Genomic DNA, 22,350 nt, shown 5'->3' with positions numbered 1-22,350 from the left:
ATTACGTGATAATACAAAACGAGCTGCGCTTATTTGCACCTTTTCGATGTCCACCGTCAATCCCACCTGGTAAGGATCCCACACCGCGCAGCAATATTCTAACAGAGGACGAACGAGTGTAGTGTAAGCTGTCTCTTTAGTGGACTTGTGTCCTGCCAATGAAACACAACCTTTGGCTCGCCTTCCCCGCAATATTATCTATGTGGTCTTTCCAACTGAAGTTGTTCGTAATTTTAACACCCAGGTAATTAGTTGAATTGACAGCCTTGAGAATTGTACTATTTATCGAGTAATCGAATTCCAACGGATTTCTTTTGGAACTCATGTGGATCACCTCACACTTTTCGTTATTTAGAGTCAACTGCCACCTGCCACACCATAAAGCAATCTTTTCTAAATCTCTTTGCAACTGATACTGGTCTTCGGATGACCTTACTAGACGGTATTTTTCGTCCGTAGAGCATGTGCCTAGGAGGAAAAATTTTGTCTACTGTAGCCACAGTCAGTTGATCAAGTTATTTCATGATTTCACTAGATTTTCCTTAAGATGCGATATATATCCCTCTTTTGCCAGCGAACGTAACGCCTTTCAGCCATTAACAAATTACTAAACATTTGCTATGCCGTATACATGTTCCCTCTCATTCCCTTACGTCTTCACAATAAAGAATCCAATGTTTTCGAAACAAGAGGGTAAAGAAAACCAGAGGAGAATATTATGATGATTATTCACATAATGGTTCCAAGCTGAGATTTGGTGGATACTTGCTTCGGTAAATGAGAAACCTTATTCAAGTTTGTCCAAGAAATCAAAGGAACACTTTTTCTACATCAGTTTTCAAAATTTATATTACTCTCCATTCTTCGTTTTCACTTTTTCTTAAGGCGAGTTCTGGCGATATTCTCGAACTTTGGCCCGTAATTGAATTGATTAGCTTTATGCAGACCCGACATTACTTACCGTAAATAAGATGGTGACTGAAACAAGTGCTTCAGTTTTTATGAGTTTCATCCGCCTCTGTTCATAAACTAAAATGGATGTGAAAATAAGCTTCTAGGCTCTCTCATTTGCAATGGCTGTTCGAGTGAACGACTTCAGGGAAAGCCAGTAACAATGGTCTGCGAACCTCGTTCGTATGAAATTAAATGACGCAATTTCCTGGTAGCATTAAACAACTACTAGCTCGCAACGATCCCAGTTGGAACTACTGTGGTTTATTACGGGTCTGCCCAGCAGAATGTACGTTCTGCCTGCTAACAGTCGCAGCAAGTAGCCCTCCGTCGTCTTAGCACTGTGACAAACGTCTCTCGAGTATCGACGATCTTAGGCTCGACGCACATCAGCAAGTTGGCAGCCGCGATTGCTCGCACCGAGAACGCGGCACGAGAATGTGTGCAATTACGTATTTTGTGGTTGCAGTGCAATAAGGAGTTGATAACAATGAACCGGCTGAGGTAACGGAATTTAACTTTCGTTGCTAACTGAAGATTTATTCGTTCAGATGAAAGGGCTCTCGTCAGGCAGCAAAGTATTTGCTGCTTGGCGCTATTGCAAGTTTTGAATGGCTACCTTCGACTAAAAATGACATCTCTATAACACAAACACAAAATACTTTAACAGTGATGTTTATCTACATCATTTCTCTCCTGATTCGGTCTACAGCAAACCGCTCAAAATATTTTACACACAATTGAAACCATGCGGCTCCGTTCTTAACCATATGACGATACTCGTTACGAGTTGTGTCCTATATGCCGGCCGCGGTGATCTCGCGGTTCTAGGCGCGCAGTCCGGAACCGTGCGACTGCTACGGTTGCAGGTTCTAATCCTGCCTCGGGCATGGATGTGTGTGATGTCCTTAGGTTAGTTAGGTTTAAGTAGTTCTAAGTTCTAGGGGACTAATGACCACAGCAGTTGAGTCCCATAGTGCTCAGAGCCATTTAAACCATTTTTTTTTGTGTCCCATATTAAAGGGTATTTTTTTCACCCCTTCAGAGAACAATATCCGAACGATGCAGAATTTGCGCTCCGTCAGTCACAGGGCCTCAGTACATATACACAGGCTTCACATCCTCACTTATTGTATCAAATCCTTAATATACGATTACACAACGATTAGCCAAAACGTTATGACCGCTTGCTTAATAGCTTGTTTGTCCCTCTTTGGAACGAAATAAGTCACGCATTCTGCGTATCAGAGATAGGACAATCTGTTGGTAGGTTTGTGGAGCTTTGTGGCAATAGACGTCCACGCACAGATCAGGTAATGCACGTAAATGACGGGTCGTTGATTTACGTACGCGGTGATGGCGCCCGACAGCGACCCAGATAGGTCCAGCGGGATTTGAATCAGGCGAATTTGGTCGCCGAGACAACAACGTGATTTCACTGTAGTGCTCCCCAAACCACTGTTCCACGGTTCCACGGTTCTGGCTCCAGACACGGGCAACTATACTGCTGAAAAATAACACCGCCGTCGGGGAAGACATCAGGCATGGAGGTGCTTCGCAGCTGCCAGTGTCTTCGATTACTACCACAGGTCCCATGCAAGCGCAGGAGAATGTCTCCTGTAGCGTAATAGTGCTCCCACCAGCCTGCGTCCGTGGTGCACTGCACGTTTCGGGCCACCATTCACCTCGATGTCGGCGTTTGTGGAGACTACCATCGACCTAGTGTAGGAAAATATTATTCACCCGAAGAGCCGACAGTTTCCATTGATCGACGGTCGAATCCCTACAGTTCCGTGCCCACTGCCATCGTAATTCACGATGTAATTAGCTCAACATGTGAACACGTAGGGGTGGTCTGTTGCGGAGCTCCATGTTCAACAATGTACGATGAACAGTGTGCTCCGGAACACGTACGCGCTCACCAGCACTGCATTCTTTCGGCAGAGATGCCACAGATCACCATCTATCTCACTTGTCAGAGCAGACAAGCCTCCGAACGCCATCATCTGCGAAGAGTCGTGGGCGTCCAACAACTTAGCACCTAGTGGTACTTTCACTGTCCTTCTACCTCTTTCTGTAGATGCTCACGACAGTAGCTTCGCCGTTTTTAAGATACTCGTTGACAGGCTCTGAGTCATAATAATGTGCCCTCTGTCAAAGTCGCTTCTCTCAATTTATTTCCCCATTTGCAACTCGTTCACAGGTCTGTGTCGTAATAATCCGCACTTTGTCAAAGTCGCCTCTCAAATGGATTTCCCCATTTGCAGCTCATATCTACGCCAGGGTGATCTCTCGTTTGTGTCTGCTCCGTTCACATACTCTTGTTACGCGTTTAATTCCGTCAGTAAGTATATAAAATTATATAAAATACCGAAAATCAAAGGTTAGTTAAGCAACCTGGGACTGGGAGTCTGGTTACAGTGTTCGGCGTTGTTGATATACTGGGTGTCCTAAAATAATGTATACACCCTTTGGAACTTAATATCTCTTTAAAGGAGTTAGAAATACAGTACAATGTTTGTGGTGTACCTTAAGGTCCCACTAGAGGTGGCAAATATTAAAATGGCCTCCTTCAGTCGCAATACACCATTGACAATGACTTAGAGCGATATGCCAACTGTATTGTTCCTAATTGAACAGCATCACAGGCCTCCTCAATTTGCTCTCTAGGATCATCCAGTGTTTGTGGTCTTGCAGTGAAACTGTGTTCTTGAGAGTACCCCACAGTCAGCGGACCAAGCTGGAAACTCCACACTCCCTCTTTGTCCTATCCATCTTGCAGGGAATGTGCAATTGACAAATACCCAATTGCAATTGACAAATACCCAACCATAAGTGTGAAATGGATGTGGTGCACCACCATGTTGAAAGTAATAATCTTCATTTTCAAAAAAGTCATTAAGACCAGGAATATCATATGCAACATTTCTAAGTAAGTCTGTGACAGTGTTTTCAAAGTAGTACAGCCCAATTAACCTTCCAGAAGGTAGACAACACTAGACTCATGCTCTTGGTAGATTAACATGTCTTTCCTCTGTTACGTATGGGTTCTCACTGGCCCAGTACACGCAGTTGTGGTAGTTATGTTCAAATGTATGTGAATTTCTAAGGGACCAAACAGCTGAGGTCATTGGTCCCTAGACTTACACACTATTTAAACTAACTTATACTAAGAACAACACACACACCCATGCCCGAAGGAGAACTCGAACCTCCGGTGGGAGGGATATGGTAGTTAATTGTTCCATTGAGTTTAAAGGTCACTTCATCTGATCAAAGAATTAGATCGTGGAAATGGTTCTGTTCTTCGCATCTGTTAACGAACCACTCACAAAATTCACATCACCTATTGGGATCATCCTCATAAGGACATGGAAAAGTCTTGGAACGTATGGCTTTAATTTTTGAGCCCACTGAATTCTAAGAACACTGCATTTGCAGGTCGGAATCTCACGAGACCATTGCCTTGCAGATTTATTTGGGATTATGTGTATGCCTGGATCACTCCATCAAACCTTTCATTGTCTGCTGAACATCTCTTTCTTCCGCAATGTCCCTTCTTCAAATCTTGTACTGTTTCTCTGATGTCAAATTTCTTTCTGATTGAAACTGTGTGCCGGACCGAGACTCGAACTCGCGACCTTTGCCTTTCGTGGGCAAGTGCTCTACCAACTGAGCTATCCAAGCACGGAGTGCAGGTCGGAATCTCACAAGACCATTGCCTTGCAGATTTATTTGGGATTATGTGTATGCCTGGATCACTCCATCAAACCTTTCATTGTCTGCTGAACATCTCTTTCTTCCTCAATGTCCCTTCTTCAGATCTTGTACTGTTTCTCTGATGCCAAATTTCTCTCAGATTGAAACTGTGTGCCGGACCGAGACTCGAACTCGCGACGTTTGCCTTTCGTAAGCAAGTGCTCTACCAACTGAGCCACCCAAGCACGACTCACGCCCCGTCCTCACAGCTTTAATTCCGATAGTACCTCGTCTCCTACCTTTCAAACTTCGCAGAAGCTCTCCTGTACACCTTGCAGAACTAGCACTCCTGGAAGAAAGGATATTGCGGAGACATGACTCAGCCACAGTCCAGGGGATGTTTCTGGAATGAAATTTTCACTCCGCAGCGGAGTGTGTGCTGATATCCTTCCTGGCAGATTAAAACTGTGTGCTGGACTGAGACTCGAATTGGGGCCTTTGCCTTTCGCGGGCAAGTGCTCTACCAAATGCGCTACCCAAGCACGACTCACGCCTCGTTATCTCTGATTCTTGCAATCGTTATCCATGTTGGTGATGTTGTTCCAAATTCAGCCCTCCAATATCATCATACTTCACTCACATTCTCTCTTTTCCAGTAAACTTTAGCTCGCATTTCCGTTGAGCCAATAATAACACCATGTTTACAGTCCTGGAAAAAAATAAAGTGTTGTTATGTTTTTCATTGCTTTCTGAGTAATTACCCAGAAAAACTGCATTTCCGTCTTCTTTAATTAAAGAGATACTCAATTTCAAAAAGTGTATACATTATTTTGGGACACTGTGTAGGTATGGGTACTATGTGTAACGGAGAGTAAGGTTTTGTCTGTAGGAGGCTGGAGTGGGTTCTATCGAAAAGTTCAACTGAATGGGGCTCCACTTTTCCGTTACATGCTGTTCGTGATGAACAGGCAGCCTGGGTTCGATTCGAGTCTGGCACAGACCTAGAATTGTCACTACGTATTCTTTGTCACTGTACATCAATGAAGGTCAGTACCAGGCCGTCAGTCAGGCGATTAAAGTAAATAGTCGGGAGTGCAGGGGGAGGCGTATGGACCGCTGGCACATCGCCGAGGCCTGGGCAGTAGGTAAGACAGCGTAGGTCCGCTAGGGACGGAGGAAACCGCCCTAGGGCATGCGCAACACGAGTTGCCTAGTCCTAGAGACACGCAATCAGCCGCGTCACTAGGAGCGACGTCGGGAGAGGAACTGAATGGCCGCCAAGGCGGAGACAGTCAGCGGAGATAAGCCGAGCGGCCGGAGCAGGGCTGCCACCACCGCCGCCGAAAACTCGGCTCAACTCCGGAAAACGCTGCCGCGGTACCGACACAGCTTCCCACTGGCGAGTTTTCGAAGTATTAGAGCTGTGGCACGGCACGGATATGTGCACACGAAAACGTTTGCCGAGTACTTCCTCGTATACGTGTAACAGGTGCACAAGTTGCGTTGTAGCTGCTATTCGCATTCCTTTTCTGAAGCGATATTTTAGAAGCCTACGACTGTGTGGGTTCTCCAGACACAATATAACCCGTTAAAAGCGAACACTGACTGCTTTGCAGCCCAGCAGATAGTGTACTGCCAATACCAGGCGGTCTTGTGACCGCGGAACGTTGACAGAAGTCATGACAGTGAAGCGGTATGTATGTGCTATTCGCTTCTGCATCTATATCTACATCTACATCCATACTCCGCAAGCCACCTGACGGTGTGTGGTGGAGGGTACTGTGAGTACCTCTGCCAGTTCTCCCTTCTGTTCCAGTCTCGTATTGGTCTTGGAAAGAAAGATTGTCGGTATATCTCTGTAAGGGCTCTAATCTCTCAGATTTTATCCTCATGGTCTCTTCGCGAGATATACGTAGGAGGGAGCAATATACTGGTTGACTCCTCGGTGAAGGTATGTTCTCGAAACTTCAACAAAAGCCCGTACCGAGCTACTGAGCGTCTCTCCTGCAGAGTCTTTCACTGGAGTTTATCTATCATCTCCGTAACGCTTTCGCGATTACTAAATGATCCTGCAACAACTCCTTTGTTTTCGGATTGCATTTCCTTAGGACTCTTCCAGTGAATCTCAGTCTGGCATCTGCTTTACCGACGATCAACTTTATATGATCACTCCATTTTAAATCACTCCTAATGCGTACTCCCAGATAATTTATGGAATTAACTGGTACCAGTTGCTGACCTGCTATATTGTATCTAAATGATAGGGATCTTTCTTTCTTTGTGTTCGCAGCACATTACACTTGTCTACATTGAGATTCAATTGCCATTCCCTGCAACATACGTGGAATCAGCGCAGCAAATTAGTTCTTGTCAGTTAATATCTTTTTACTTCCGTTTCTCTTACGCTGTTTCATGCATAGATAAGAGTTGCACACCATTCCTTGAAAACACAGCTTCTCATCTCTCTTCTTAGGAACAGCAGCAATAAGAAGCATCCAAATACACTCCTGGAAATGGAAAAAAGAACACATTGACACCGGTGTGTCAGACCCACCATACTTGCTCCGGACACTGCGAGAGGCCTGTACAAGCAATGATCACACGCACGGCACAGCGGACACACCAGGAACCGCGGTGTTGGCCGTGAATACCCATTTATCATCTGCATTTCTTCTTGTAGTAGCAATTTTAATGGCCAGTGGCGTAGCTTAACTGGTCGCGAGGTCCCGACACTTTCTGGAATACGAGTGAGTGCCAGGCCAAACCGGGCGACCTCACTGAGGCTCGAACAGCGAGCGCCTCTTTTCCTCTGGACGACCCGCCAGATTGTTGGCGGCGACACTGTCCCCGCCGCCCGCCGCCTGCGCCCTTGGCACGCTGCCAGCGCAGCCGCCACACGGCACCCGGTCCCCCCAGCTACCGTCGTGCGCTGAGCCACGGGTCCCGCAAACGTTGACTACCGCCCAGTCGCACCCTACGGTTAACGCAACAGATGTAATAGCACCACTGCTGTCTCCTCACTAACACTCCATCCGTCCTATCCGTTACTACCCTGGACGCGAAAGCGATTACAAGAGACCCACATTTGGTCGTCATTCGAGGCTCCACAACCCGCTGATAGGGTCAGACTAAGGAAAGGCACAGTAGTTTACTGAAGAACCGAAGTGGAGCACCAAAATGAACGTCCAAATACACTGAAGAGCCAAAGAAACTGGTATACCTGCCCAATGTCGTGTACGCCCGCCGTGAGCATGCAGAAGTGCCGCAACACGGCGTGGCTCGGACTCGAGTAATTTTTAAAGTAGAGCTGCAGGGAACTGTCTCCATGAATCCTGCAGGGCTGCCCAAAAATCCTTAACAGTTCGAGGGGGTGCAGAACTCTTCTGAACAGCACGTTGCAAGGCTTTCCAGACATACACAATATGTACATGCGTGGAGAGTTTCGTGGCCAGCGGGGGTGTTTAAACTCAGAAGAGTGTTCCTAGAGCAACTCTGTAGCAGTTCTGAACGTGTGGAAGTGCCCAAGTCTGTCGAAATGCACAATGGACATGAATAGAGTCGGCCGCTGTGGCCGATCGGTTCCGGCCCTGTGGCCGAGCGGTTTTAGGCGCTTCAGTCCGGCACCCCGCTGCTGCTACGGTCGCAGCTTCGAATCCTGCCTCGGGCATGGATCGATGTGAAGTCCTTAGGTTAGTTAGGTTTAAGTAGGTCTAAGTCTAGGCCACTGATGACCTCAGACGTTAAGTCCCATAGGGCTCAGGACCATTTGAACCATGAATGGATGAAGGTGACCAGACAGGATGCTTGGATGTGTGTTACCTGTCAGAGTCATATCTAGGCGTATCAGGGGTCCCATATCACTCTAACTGCACACAGAGCCTCCACCATCTTGAACACTCCCCTGTTGACATGCAGGATCCATGGATTCATGAGGTTGTGTCCATACTCGTGTGCAAGTCCATCCGCTTGATACAATTCGGGACGAGACTCGTCCGACCATGTAACATATTTCCACTCATCAACAGTCCAGTGTCGGTGTTGACGGGCCCAGGCGAGGCTCAAAAATGGTTCAAATGGCTCTGAGCACTATGGGACTCAACTGCTGTGGTCATCAGTCCCCTAGAACTTAGAACTACTTAAACCTAACTAACCTAAGGACATCACGCACATCCATGCCCGAGGCAGGATTCGAACCTGCGACCGTAGCAGTCCCACGGTTCCGGACTCCAGGCGAGGCGTAAAGCTTTGTATCGTGCAGTCGTCAAGGGTACACGAGTGAGCCTACGGCACCTAAAGCCCATATCGATGATGTTTCGTTGAATATTTCGTACGCTGACACTTGCTGATGGCCCAGCACTGAAATCTGCAGCAGTTTCCGGTACGGTTGCACTCCTGTCCCGTTGAACAATCGTCGTTGGTCCCGTTCTCGACGGATCTTTTTCCGGCCGCAGCGATGTCGGATATTTGATGTTTCACCGGATTGCTGATATTCACGGTAGACTCGTGAAGATCTCCACTTCATCGCTACCTCGCAGATGCTGTGTCCCAATGCTCGTGCGCCGACCATAACACCACGTTCAAACACACTTAAATCTTGATAACCAGCCATTGTAGCAACAGCAACCGATCTGACAACTGCGCCAGACTCCTGTGTCGTATATAGGCTCTGGCTCTGAGCACTATGGGACTTAACATCTATGGTCATCAGTCCCCTAGAACTTAGAACTACTTAAACCTAACTAACCTAAGGACATCACACAACACCCAGCCATCACGAGGCAGAGAAAATCCCTGACTCCGCCGGGAATCGAATCCGGGAACACGGGCGTGGGAAGCGAGAACGCTACCGCACGACCACGAGATGCGGGCTGTCGTATATAGGAGTTGCCGACCGCAGCGTCGTCTTCTGCCTGTTTACATATCCCTGTATTTGAGTACGCATGCCTATACCAGTTTCTTTGACGCTTCAGTGTACGAGTAGATTATGAATGCGACAATAAACATCTTTCCAGACTGCAGTACGTTCCGGCCGATTTGTTAAAGGAAAATTTGTTTTGCTCGGCGTTTTTCCGAATGCAAGTATCGAAACGACATAGCATTTCTTTTAGAAATATATTTATCTTTATGTATATTAGTACGTTTCCATTGGGTGAGATGGCATATTGGTAAGGCATCGCACTCATATTCCCGCGATGGCGATCCAATCCTTGTCCACCCGTACTGATTTAGGTTTTATGTGGTGACCGTAAATCGCTTAACGTACATCCAGGGCGGTTTCTTTGTAAATCAACACGGCCATACCCTTCCCCACCCTTCCGCAATTTGCTCTTGTGATGCGCCTTGTAGTCAACGGGAAGTTAAACCGTAATCATCCTTTTTTCCTTTAAAGCATTTTCCTCTAGGTGCGTATATTCCTTCTTTACCTTGCAAGTTTAATTTAAATAAGTATAAAGTAAGTGATCAATACTTGACAGAGGCCAATAAACACATTTAAAATGCACTAAAAGTTCAGCAGATGGAGCACCTATTACGACGACAGTACGGATGTTAGATTATTGTGCGTTATCTACGCATAATGTTTCAAGATTTTTCCACTACAATTTCTGTTTATTATGAAAATCCAGAAGTAAAATCTACAACCTACAGGGCGAACGTTCGATCGCTGTTATAAGCATACGTTGTTGTTGTTGTCTTCAGTCCTGAGACTGGTTTGATGCAGCTCTCCATGCCACTCTATCCTGTACAAGCCTCTTCATCTCCCAGTACCTACTGCAACCTACATCCTTCTGAATCTGCTTAGTGTATTCATCTCTTGGCTCCCTCTACGATTTTTACCCTCCACGCTGCCCTCCAATGCTAAATTTGTGATCCCTTGATGCCTCAGAACATGTCCTACCAACCGATCCCTTCTTCTAGTCAAGTTGTGCCACAAATTTCTCTTCTCCCCAATCCTATTCAATACCTCCTCGTTAGTTATACGGCGTTTGTGAACTGATAGCTCATTATCTTATGCTGGCGTCTTACATTCATATTGATTCGTTTGCACAATTCTGAAGATATACAGAATGAGAATTTTCACTCTGCAGCGGAGTGTGCGCTGATATGAAACTTCCTGGCAGATTAAAACTGTGTGCCCGACCGAGAATCGAACTCGGGACCTTTGCCTTTCGCGGGCAAGTGCTCTACCAACTGAGCTACCGAAGCACGTCTCACGCCCGGTACTCACAGCTTTACTTCCACCAGTTCCTCGCCTCCTACCTTCCAAACTTTACAGAAGCTCTCCTGCGAACCTTGCAGAACTAGCACTCCTGAAAGTAAGGATATTGCGGAGACATGGCTTAGCCACAGCCTGGGGGATGTTTCCAGAATGAGATTTTCACTCTGCAGCGGAGTGTGCGCTGATATGAAACTTCCTGGCAGATTAAAACTGTGTGCCCGACCGAGACTCGAACTCGGGAAAGCTGTGAGGACCGGGCGTGAGTCGTGCTTCGGTAGCTCAGTTGGTAGAGCACTTGCCCGCGAAAGGCAAAGGTCCCGAGTTCGAGTCTCGGTCGGGCGCACAGTTTTAATCTGCCAGGAAGTTTCATATACAGTACTCTTCTGTTCAAAGGCCTGTCATCAGTTGTGACAGCTAGCTGGTCGCGGACATAATCGATAACGGTCGAGGCAACCCTTCCGAAAAAACCACGATGCTTGTTCGTCAGTGGGAGCGATCGCGCACGCGAGTGTGAATTTTTCAGTGGAGGGCCAGTATCAGAAGGTCGCGACGACAACACCTGCTCAGCTCGTCCAGCGCGTGGTTTCCCTGTTTAATACGTAACGACTCAAGCAGTTGCCGATGCGCCTCTGCTGTTGTTACACCAAAGTTATTCGGAATAACGCTCTTCACTTGCAACTTGCTCTGAAAAGCAAACAATGCGGACAATTGTAACAGAAACTAGCTTAGCAGACCACGGCACCGAGCGAGGTGGCGCAGTGGCTAAGCACACCGGACTCGCATTTGGCAGAACGACGATCAAACCCGCGTCCGGCCGTCCTGATTTGGGTTCTCCGTGTTTTCCCTAAATCGCGATAGTTCCTTTGAAAGGGCGCGGCCGACGTCCTCCCCCATCCTTCCCTAATCTGATGGGTCGACGACCTCTCTTGTTGGTCCCCTCCCCCAAATCTACCAACCAACCACGTCACTAGTTACTGAGTAATTCCATTTCAAACTAAATGTCGTACTCGCAGTTGTTGTACCATCGGTCCCAGAATTAAATTAAAGGTAGCTCGCATTTCGCGGTTCTGACCTGGGTTGTCGCGAGGTTTGCAATATGCTGGAGGTGGAAGTCTCGTCCTAATACTCCAAGCTGGAGTGCATGTGCGCCTCTCGCAGCTCACCTGCTATTTGACTGCGAAGATCCTCACTCTACAGCCTGCTCTACGTGTGGTGGCCGGCCATTACAAGTGTGGATTTAGGTAGAATTCTGTATTCACTTCACTCGCCAGCTCAGCTCTCCACTTCAACGTACCGATACACCCAGCAACGTCAAACTTTTGTCTCACACGTTTACGTCTAGCCCTCCACCTGTGAGTCTTTTCTGACACCACTGCTTCAACTACAGTTTTCAAAACGGCGCACTCAACCATCCTCTTCGTTAGACTCACTAAGATCCCGTTTAGATTGACATTCTTAATCCTTTTTTCGGTCAATGTAACACCTCTTCAACTGTCTCCGGTGGGGCCATATTTCAAAGGCTTTTAACAGTTTCTTTCCTGTCTTCCACACTGTTCAGACTTCGTACCCATACAGCGCCATAATGATAGGTCCCTAACTTTCCGACAACATTTTTCCAACGTGGCCGCAAAAGTGAAGACCCGTAATCATATCACTCAGAAGCTTGCTGGTACCTCCTGGGGTTGCAGCGCTCAAACCCTAAGAGCAACTGTTTTGGCACTATCATACTCTGTCGCTGAATACTGTTGTCCAATTTGGATGAACAGTGCTCACTGTAGCAAGATAGATGTGCAACTCAGCCAGACAGTGCGACTTATCACAGCACTCAAACTGCAGGACTACCAGTTCTAAGTAACATCCAACCTCCAGCTCTACGAAGATCAGATGCTCTCCTGAAGATCTGGAGAAACATTCAGATGATCACTGCGATATATTAATAGCAGAAGATCAGCGTCTGAAGTCAAGAAAACCACCTTGGCGAACTGCACAACATCTTAAAGCCTCCGACTTTAACATCAACGAAGTATGGAGAAGTCAGTGGGAAGAATCGTCAGTGTTCAACGGTCATCTGGTTGAAAAGCCTTCCATGCGAGTTCCAGGTTTCACTCTCCCCAGACGCCAGTGGAGAACCATTAACCGCATACGAACAGAACAAGGTAACTGCGGATATCTAAAGCACAAATGGGGCTCCAGATTGTGGCTGTGGAGCTGCCCTACAAACAATAAATCACATTGTTGGTGAATGCCCGAAACGAGCCTTTGGGGGATCAATAAATGACATCCACTGTGCATCACCTGAAGGGCTCAGCTGGATCAACAGATTGGACTTAGAAATCTAAGAACTCGTGTAATGTGTACATAATTTAGCATAATACTTTGGACATTTGATTCTGTACCTGTGTTTTGCTTGTCATTTTTTACACTGTATACTCTTAAAATGATGTATTTGATACAAGCTCTGTATGATCATACGATAAATCAAATAAAATAAGAGCCATAATTTTCCTGTCCTCAAGGATTTCTTGGGGTTACCAGATGCGTCTTTTTATAGAACAACCTGCTGATTTGTGCAAATCTGTGCTCCTATGTCTTTCTTAGTTCTTCTCATATAGCAAAATTTACGCTGTCAATGTTTAATGTTGACCCGTACAACATGTCCACCTGCTACCCACGTCATTTACTTGTTTCGTTTTTGTGTATATACCAGCCAAACACGTTTCATTTCATTAAATAACCAACTCAGTTCCTGGTCATTTTCTGCGATCACTAATACAGATGGAGTGACGAACGATGGCGGTCGAGTTTAGGCTTGTTGTGCAAACCTACGTCACGCATACTCCGACAGCCAATGAGCTTTTGGTAGAGTTCAGAGCGCTGTGCTCTGAATGCTGTAGCCAATGCGAGCATGAAACGTTATCGTAGCAAGTTGTTTGGTGAATTTTTATCCCATTTTTTGCGAGCTGCCGTGGCTGATGCTGATGGCAATTGATACATTCCGCAAACAAGCGAGAGACATGATTTCCAGGATATACGCTTTCTTCAGGCGGAAAGCACTCGCATGCACATACCGCAACTGTCGCATGGAATCGTCAACAACGCAATCCTTGTCCGCCATTGTGCATGGATCGGACTATAGATCTACACGTTCGAGACTGCTCTGGAGTTCATACTTAAATTCTTGGCAGAGGGTTCACGGGACCACGTTCATCACACTACTTCTCTACCGTTCCACTCTCGAACGGCGCGTGGGAAAAACGAATACGCAACTATTCCCGTGCGATGTCTGATTCCTGTCATTTTATTACGATGAACATTTCACACTATGTAGGCAGGAGTCAAAAAAATATTTTCCCAAAGACAGGAGGAAGTTAGTCAACGAAACTTCGTGAAAAGGTCCTGCCGCTGCGGAAAACGCCTGTGTTGTGAAGATTGCAACCCCAACTCGCGATCTAAATCCCTAAGACTCTGTTCCCTTTCTGGCGGTAATACAAAACGAGATATCCTTCTTTGAACTTTATCGATGCCTTCCGTCAATACTATCTGGTAAGTATCCAATATCACCATCGGACAGCATCGTGCTGAAGTTCTTTCTGTGACAAACAACTTCCGTATCGAGGTAGCCTTTTAATTACTTTCTTGTCCATCATGTGCAACATCTTGGCGACGGTTCCGTAAATGTGGTAATGGTTTTGAAGAAAGCCGGCCGGTGTGACCGAGCGATTCTAGGCGCTTCAGTCTGGAACCGCGCAACCGCTACGGTCGCAGGTTCGAATCCTGCCTCTGGCGTGGATGCGTGTGATGTCCTTAGGTTAGTTAGGTTTAAGCAGTTCTAAGTTCTAGGGGACTGATGTCCTCAGATGTTAAGTCCCATAGTGCTCAGAGTCATTTGAACCACTCTGATTAGCTAATATCGACAATTTGTGATTGTCAAGCACTTGTAAAAACCAATGTGGAAAGGCACTACATTGTCTGCATGCAGCTATACATGGCGACGAATGCAGACAATGTAGCGCTTTTCCACGTTGCCTTTACAAGTGCTTGACAATGACAAGTAGTCGAAATTAGCTAATCGTACAATTAAATAAAAATGACATTACTGCCTACTACGGACCATGTTTACGTTTGATGAACTACACTACTGGCCATTAAAATTGCTACACCACAAAGATGACGTGCTACAGACGCGAAATTTAAAAGACAGGAAGAAGAGGCTGTATTATGCAAATGATTACCTTTTCAGAGCATTCACACAAGGTTGGCGCCGGTGGCGACACCTACAACGTGCTGACATGAGGAAATTTTCCAACCGATTAATCATACACAAATAGCAGTTGACCGGCGTGAAAAGTAGTTGTGATGCCACGTGTATGGAGGAGAAATGCGTACCATCACGTTTCCGACTCTGATAAAGGTCGGATTGTAGCCTATCGCGATTGCGGTTTATCGTATCGCGACATTCCTGCTCGCGTTGGTCGAGATCCAATGACTGTTAGCAGAATATGGAATCTGTGGGTTCAGGAGGGTAATACGGAACGCCGTGCTGGATCCCAACTGCCTCCTATCACTAGCAGTCGAGATGACAGGCATATTATCCGTATGACCGTAACGGACCGTGCAGCCACGTCTCGATCCCTGAATCAAGAGGTGGGGACGTTTGCAAGACAACAACCATCTGCACAAACAGTTCGACGACGTTTCCAGCAGCGCGGACTATCAGCTCGGAGACCATGGCTGCGGTTACCTTTGACGCTGCATCACAGACAGGAGCGCCTGCGACGGTGTACTCAACGACGAACCTGGGTGCACGAATGGCAAAACGTCATTTTTTCGGATGAATCCAGGTTCTGTATACAGCATCACGATGGTCGCATCCGTGTTTGGCGAGATCGCGGTGAACGCACATTGAAAGCGTGTATTCGTCATCGCCATACTGGCGTATCACCCGGCGTGATGGTATGGGGTGCCATTGGTTGCATGTCTCGGTCACCTCTTGTTCGCATTGAGGGCATTTTGAACAGTGGACGTTACATTTCAGATGTGTTAGGACCCGTGGCTCTACCCCTTACTCGATCCCTGCGAAACCCTACATTTCAGCAGGATAATGCACGACCGCATGTTGCAGGTCCTGTACGGGCCTTTCTGGATACACAAAATGATGGACTGCTGCCCTGGCCAGCACATTTTCAGGATCTATGGACCCAAATTGTGTGAAAATGTAATCACATGTCAGGTCTAGTATAATATGTTTGTAAATGAATACACGTTTATCGTCCGCATTTCTTCCTGATGTAGCAATTATAATGGCCAGTAGTGTAGATAAAATGATCGTGGTTTTAAGTAAAAAAGAAATGTGCGACTGGAGCGGATATATTTGTCAAAGCCTTTTAAGTCCTTCGTTGCCTCTTCAGTTTCTTTAGTTACCCCATATGATCGTAGTTTTTTTAAAAAAAATTAAGAAGCATTAGTGTGGCACTGAATCAGATGCTTTACGGAAGACAGAAAGTGCTGCATCCACCTGGTTGCCTTGATCCATCACTGTCTGGTCGTCTGTTTTGTGGATTACCGCTGCGGCCCCTCTCGCAGACGCGTGTGGCCTGCGCTGACTTCCACCCAGCGCGCGCAGTTCTCTCGCTGGAGACGCGCGCGGCATATCACGAGCAGGCTAGAGAATCTGGCAGGCAGGGAAGGGATCCCCCCCTGCAGTGTGTGTGGCGGCGTGACCCCGAGGCCGGCAGGTGAAAGTGGCTCGCGGCTTTTATACGGCCGGGGACAGCCACCCTGCCAACTGCCCGGGCCACACGGCCGCGGCCCAATTGGCGGGGTGGCTGCCTGACGTCTCGGTATCCGCGCTCCCTCCACGCTGCTCCACAGAAACTGACGATCGGACTTAATTTGACCGATCCCATCGTTTTAAAACCACGCTGTGCAGAGGTAATGGGCACGCCAACGTTAGAGCAGGGATTCACAGATTGTGTTACGCGAAAAGCTACTGCACTACTGGCCATTAAAATTTGCTACACCGAGAAGAAATTCAGATGATAAACAGGTATTCATTGGACAAATATATTATACTAGAACTGACATGTGACTACATTTTCACGCAATTTGGGTGCATAGATCCTGAGAAATCAGTACCCAGAACAACCACCTCTGGCCGTAATAAACGCCTTCATACGCCTGGGCATTGAGTAAAACAGAGCTTGGATGGCGTGTACAGGTTCAGCTGCCAATGCAACTTCAACACGATACCACAGGTCATCAAGAGTAGTGACTGCCGTATTGTGACCAGCCAGTTGCTCGGCCACCATTGACCAGACGTTTTCAATTGGTGAGACATCTGGAGAATGTGCTGGCCAGGGCAGCAGCCGAACATTTTCTGTATCCAGAAAACTCCGTACAGTACCTGCAACATGCGGACGTGCGTTATCCTGCTGAAATGTAGAGTTCCGCAAGGATCGAATGAAGGGTAGAGCCACGGGTCGTAAGACATCTGAAACGTAACGTCCACTGTTCAAAGTGCCGTCAATGCGAACAAGAGATGACCGAGACGTGTAACCAATGGCACCCCATACCATCACGCCGGGTGAAACGCCAGTATGGCGATGATGAGTACACGCTTCCAATGTATGTTCACCGCGATGTCGCCAAACAAATGTATGTTCACCGCGATGTCGCCAAACACGGATGCGACCATTATGATGCTGTAAACAGAAACAATAACGTTTTGCCATTCGTGCACCGAGGTTCATCGTTGAATACACCATCGCAGACGCTCCTGTCTGTGATGCAGCGTCAAGGGTAACCGCAGCCATGGTCTCCGAGCTGATAGTCCATGCTGCTGCAAACGTCGTCGAACTGTTCGTGAGGCTGGTTGTTGTCTTGCAAACGTCCCCATCTCTTGACTCAGGGATCGTGACGTGGCTGCACGGACCGTTACAGTCATGCGGATAAGATGCCTGTCATCTCGACTGCTAGTGACACGAGGTCGTTAGGATCAGGCACGGCGTTCCGTATTGCCCTCCTGAACCCACAGATTCCATATTCTGCTAACAGTCATTGGATCTCGACCAACGCGAGCAGCAGTGTCGCGATACGATAAACCGCAATCGCTATAGGCTACAATGCGACCTTTAACAAAGTCGGAAACGTGATGGTACGCATTTCTCCTCCTTACACGAGGCATCACAACAACGTTTCACCAGACAACGCCGGTCAACTGATGTTTGTGTATGAGAAATCGGTTGGAAACTTTCCTCATGTCAGCACGTTATAGGTGTCGCCACCGGCGGCAACTCTGTGTGACATCGGCGGCAACTTTGTGTGAATGCTCTGAAAAGCTAATCATTTGCATATCACAGCATCTTCTTGCTGTCGGTTAAATTTCGTGTCTGTAGCGCGTCATTTACGTGGTGCAGTAATTTTAATGGCCAGTAGTGTAATAACATGGTTCTTTTTCTACATTTTGAGGATTCAAATTACTTTTTAAAAATTTTATTGTGATTTGTATGTTATTACTTATTATTCAAAACTGAAGTACCACCGAATAATACGAGATTTTCCTCTCTCTTTAAAAATTTAATTAACCCTCTAAAATAAAGCGTTCCATCGAAGTACTCGGATATTGGAAGCGTTCCGTCAGAGAACAAGTTTGGGCGCACTGTTGTAGAAAAAAAAAACATTAGTTTCACGCGCAGATGGAACTTAGTGCCACTATTCCGTCCGCTTTGAACTGTACGTTGAGTAACCGCGAATGGTTGTAAAAACCGAATGAAATATTGTCCTGTTAGGTACACCTGCTGCATCTTGCGTGCGCCTGCGCCCTCGACTTGAAACTGCTGAGTTCCAGCACCGTCAACTTCACCTGATGGTGCTGTCTGAACATGGCCTAAGACTAGGCCGAAAGCGGTCATTTCAACAGAATAACCATCGCGATCTAGATTGTCTGTTTCACTGATTTTATATAGCTTACAAGATCGCTGTTTCCCTATAATGTTACCAAAAATTTTGAGTCCTTCAGGGTGTATAAGGACGCCTCGATGTCACGACAGCCCACATGCCGATTCTCCTCAGTCCTACTGCGCACGTCAACGATCCTTTTTTAAACAACGGCAAATCTGATCGACGGTCAGGACATTCGTCGCTGACCGAAGCGGGGCCACGACGTAATTCTGAGAAAGACAGTTGTAAGCATTCTTCCCTGGGTGAAACTGACTGCCAAAAGCTGCACGAACCAGTTCGTAGCATTATTATTTACCGAGGCCTCTACGAAAGTTGTAAAGAAAACCTTTGTGTGAAAATTCTGTTTTTAACCAGCAATGTTTCTTTAAATGCTCACAATAGACGAACTGCCCGGCCAGTTTCTGAGCTGCCAGTTTTCTAACAACAACAAATGACAGGTTTGAAAACATTGGCAATGACGCGGCCCTCGCCACACTGGAGGCTTGAGCAAGCAGTGACCAGGGGACCCACCCAGCACCTCCCCCCCTCCCCCCTCGCTCACACCAGATCACTCCCGTGCCCACTCCACTTGGCCAGTAATCAGCTCCGCTCAGCCCGAACAATACAAGCGCGGCGCCCTCCCTCACCCTGCATGGCCAATCACGGCGGCGATTCAACTGCGGTCGCATTCAATCGGTCCCGCAGGGCCAAATAAAGGGACACATCGGCACGGTGGATTATTGACTTACGCAGATCAATTGTAAACACGACTCCACGCATCCCGAGTGTCAAAGTTTCTTGCCTCTTAGAACATTCGTTTCTAAATACAGGCAAGAACTTTGTGAGGCGTTCTTGCAACCTAGCATTAATAATAATAGAGACGGAAGTTGCATAGCGCGTGCGTATTCTGTTGACCCCAAGCTGACATCGAGAGACTATATGTGTCAGCCAAGTAAGGAGGGCAAAGTGGAAGACAAATAATGATAGCTTATTATTATGGCATCGTTGGTTTATGATCCAGTACATAAATAAACCGCAAATGCGTCAAGCAGTAGGTCGGAGATGCTGAAATGAAACAGGGGAATTATTTTCCAGGCTAAGAAGAGTGCGAGCAAGTTCTTACGGAATGCAGAAGGCGCTGATAATGACACACTTCTGCAGTGTAATACTGAAATTGAGACCCACGCTAACTTACAACAATTCTCGGTACCTGGGCAGTGTCCGTGCCGCCTGGAGAACTTAGTGACACAGATCAGACGCATCTGTGCCTTAAAAGAGGAAGAATGACAGCAGAGATCGGACATCTCATAGAGGCTGTACCAGTTCGGAGATTGAGCACGTAGGACTACGAAAAACCAGTGAAGGTGATAGGTGCTGACTTGGTGGAGTACACGGTGAAACCATGTAGCACATAATACATGGCTGCCAAAACTTGGCTACGTAGTAGTACGTCTGTAGGCACAAAAAACAGTGCTCATATCTTTTGGCAAATATGTAGAGTTCTAGAAGTACCAGGATGCTTTTAATAGTTTCCACAATGAAATATTGTCTCAAAATATGGTAGAAAACCCAAAGAGATTCTGGTCGTATGTAAAATACACCAGTGGCAAGAACACAGTCAATACCGTCACTGCGCGATAGCGATAGAAATGTGACCGATGATGGTGCCACTAAAGCCGAGTTACTGAATGCAGTTTTCCGTAATTCCGTCACGAAAGAAGACAAATATTCCAGAATTCGAACCCAGAACAGCTGTAAGCATGAGTGACATAAAAGTAGATATCTTAGGTGTTGCGAAACAACTCAAGGCACTTAAGAAAGGCAACTCTTCCGGTCCAGATGGTACACGAATCAGGTTCCTTTCAGAGCATGCAGACACATTAGCGTCTTTCTCAGCAATCATATACAACCGCTCACTTGACGAAATGTCTGTTCCAAACACCGGAAAGTAGCACAGGTCGCACCAATATTCAAGAAAGGAAATAGGAGTAACCCACTGAATTACAGATCCATATCACTGACCTCAATTTGCAGTAGGATTTTGGAGCATATACTGTACTCGAACATGAAAAAAATGACTTATTGATACATAACCAACACGGATTCAGAAAATATGTGCAATACAGCTAGCTCTTCATTCCCATGAAGTAATGAGTGCAGCTGTCAAGGGATCTCAGATAGATTCCATATTCCTATATTTCCAGAAGGCTTTTGATACCGTTCCTCACGAGCGACTATTACTCAAATTGCGTGCATATGGAGTATCATCTCAGCTGCGTGACTGGATTCGTAATTTCCTCTCAGAGGTCACAGTTCGTAGTGATAGACTGTAAATTATTGAGTAGAACAAAAGTGATATCTGGCGTTCCGCACGGTAGTGTCATAGGCCCTCTGTTGTTCCTGATTTACGTAAATGATCTAGGTGAAAATCTTTGCCGGCCGATGTGGCCGAGCGGTTCTAGGCGCTTCAGTCTGGAACCGCGCGACCGCTACGGTCGTAGTTCGAATCTTGCCTCAGGCATGGATGTGTGTGATGTCCTTAGGTTGGTTAGGTTTAAGTAGTTCTAAGTTATAGGGGACTGATGACCTCAGAAGTTAAGTCCCATAGTGCTCAGAACCTTTTTTTGAGTAGCCCCCCTAGATTGTTTGCAGATGACGCTGTAATTTACCGTCTAGAAAAATCATCAGACGATGAATTCCAATTGCAAAATGATCAAGAGAGAATTTCTGTATGGTGTGAAAAGTGGCAATTGGCACTAAACAAAGAAAATTGCGAGGTTATCCACATGGGTACTAAAAGAAATCCGATAAGTTTTGGGTATACGATAAATCGCACAAATCTAAAAGCTCTGAATTCGACGAAATACCTAGGAATTACAATTACGAGCAACTTAAATTGGAAAGACCACACACATAATATTGTGGGGAAGGCGAAACAAAGACTGCGCTTTGTTCAGAGAACACTTAGAAGATGCGACAAACCCATTACATTTCTCCGCCCTCTGATGGAATATTGCTGCGCGGTATGGGATCCTTACCAGGTAGGATTGACGGAGGACATGGTAAAAGTGCAAAGAAGGGCAGCTCGTTTCGTATTTTTGCGCAAGGGGGGAGAGAGTGTCACTGATATGCTACGCGAGTTGGGGCGGCAGGCACTGAAAAAAAGGCGGTTTTCTTTGCGGCGAGATCTATTTACGAAATTTCAATCTCCAACTTTCTCTTCCGAATGCGAAAATATTTTGTTGACACCCACCTACGTAGGGAGAAATGATCATAATAATAAAATGAGATATATCAGAGCTCGAACGGAAAGATTTAGGTGTTCCTTTTTCTCACGCGCCATTCGAGAGTGGAATGGTAGAGAAATAGTATGAAAATGGTTCGATGAACCCTCTGCCAGGCACTTAAGTGTTAATTTCAGAGTAACCATGTAGATGTGGACCACAACAAATGGTAGCACCACACACACCTAGCCTGTACGATAACGAACACCTTCAGGCAGTCACTCTTGTACCTACGCTAGATACAATACGTGTCTCTTTACG

The 22,350-nt window shown here is 46.5% G+C and overlaps 1 long non-coding RNA gene and 2 other non-coding genes across 3 annotated transcripts in view; 1 reads left to right on the top strand and 2 right to left on the bottom strand.

Annotated features, from left to right (window-relative positions):
• Positions 1-22,350, bottom strand: part of LOC126273076 (uncharacterized) — a 292,705-nt gene that overhangs the window by 252,307 nt on the left and 18,048 nt on the right. The gene's annotated exons all lie outside the window — the stretch shown is intronic.
• Positions 10,781-10,855, bottom strand: Trnas-cga (transfer RNA serine (anticodon CGA)). The gene has a single exon. It is a non-coding gene; the product is annotated as a tRNA-Ser (tRNA).
• On the top strand, positions 11,136-11,210 carry Trnas-cga (transfer RNA serine (anticodon CGA)). Its single transcript has one exon. It is a non-coding gene; the product is annotated as a tRNA-Ser (tRNA).

The sequence above is a fragment of the Schistocerca gregaria genome, chromosome 5, assembly GCF_023897955.1.
Source record: "Schistocerca gregaria isolate iqSchGreg1 chromosome 5, iqSchGreg1.2, whole genome shotgun sequence".
NCBI classification, from domain to species: domain Eukaryota; kingdom Metazoa; phylum Arthropoda; class Insecta; order Orthoptera; family Acrididae; genus Schistocerca; species Schistocerca gregaria.
Note: the sequence above shows the minus strand (reverse complement) of the source record. Positions and strands in the feature narration are given on the sequence as shown.